The following is an 856-nucleotide window of genomic DNA, read 5'->3' on the forward strand; positions in this document are numbered from 1 at the left end:
GTCAAGATAATCTTACCGCTCTCGTTGCGAGTATCCACACTGGTTTCCTGGCCAAGCAGGACACCGTGGCCCTATTTATTGATATCAAATCTGCTTTTGACAATGTTCTCCCACACATCCTCTTGCAGGACCTCTTACGTCTAGACTTTCCCCCCCCCCTTATACTCGCCTTTATTTCCAATCTCTCAACGTACCATCCAATTTGTGAATCAAGGCACGATCTCGGATCCAAGAACCTCCTATAAGGGCACCCCCCAAGGATCCGTCCTTAGCCCCACCCTCTTCAATCTTTACTTACGTACTGTCAACGATGTGTTGCATCCCTCCACTGAACTTCTACAGTTCGCTGATGACATTGTCATCTTCTCATCAAATAAAGACACTCCAACCGCCATTCACTCAGTAGAACAATCCCTTCATGCCCTCTGCACATTCCTGGGCAACCGTGGCCTTGAGATCTCAGTGCCTAAAACGCAACTGATGATTTTCTCTCTAAAGAGACCCTCTGTCCCGCCTAACTATAACATCTCATACCTTGAACATCGCATCCTCCCCTCCTCCTCCGTTCGCTTCCTAGGAGTTTTCCTAGACCCCAAACTCTCTGGCAAAACTCACATGTCCTTCATTATCAATAAAGATAAGAAAATACTTCAAATCATCTCTGCTCTCAGGGGCACCTGGTGGGGGGGCTCATCCTCATATGCTTATTTCCATCTACAGATCTATGCTGCGCGTTTCCATCGAATATTCTGCCCACATCTTCGGGCTTATTAATAACGATAAATCACGCGCCCTCCAGGTACTCCAAAACCAAGCCCTCCGCCTATGCTTCGGCTACCGCATTTCTACTCCCCTC

Source organism: Trachymyrmex cornetzi, unplaced genomic scaffold, assembly GCF_001594075.2.
Source record: "Trachymyrmex cornetzi isolate Tcor2-1 unplaced genomic scaffold, Tcor1.1 scaffold333, whole genome shotgun sequence".
Classification (NCBI taxonomy): domain Eukaryota; kingdom Metazoa; phylum Arthropoda; class Insecta; order Hymenoptera; family Formicidae; genus Trachymyrmex; species Trachymyrmex cornetzi.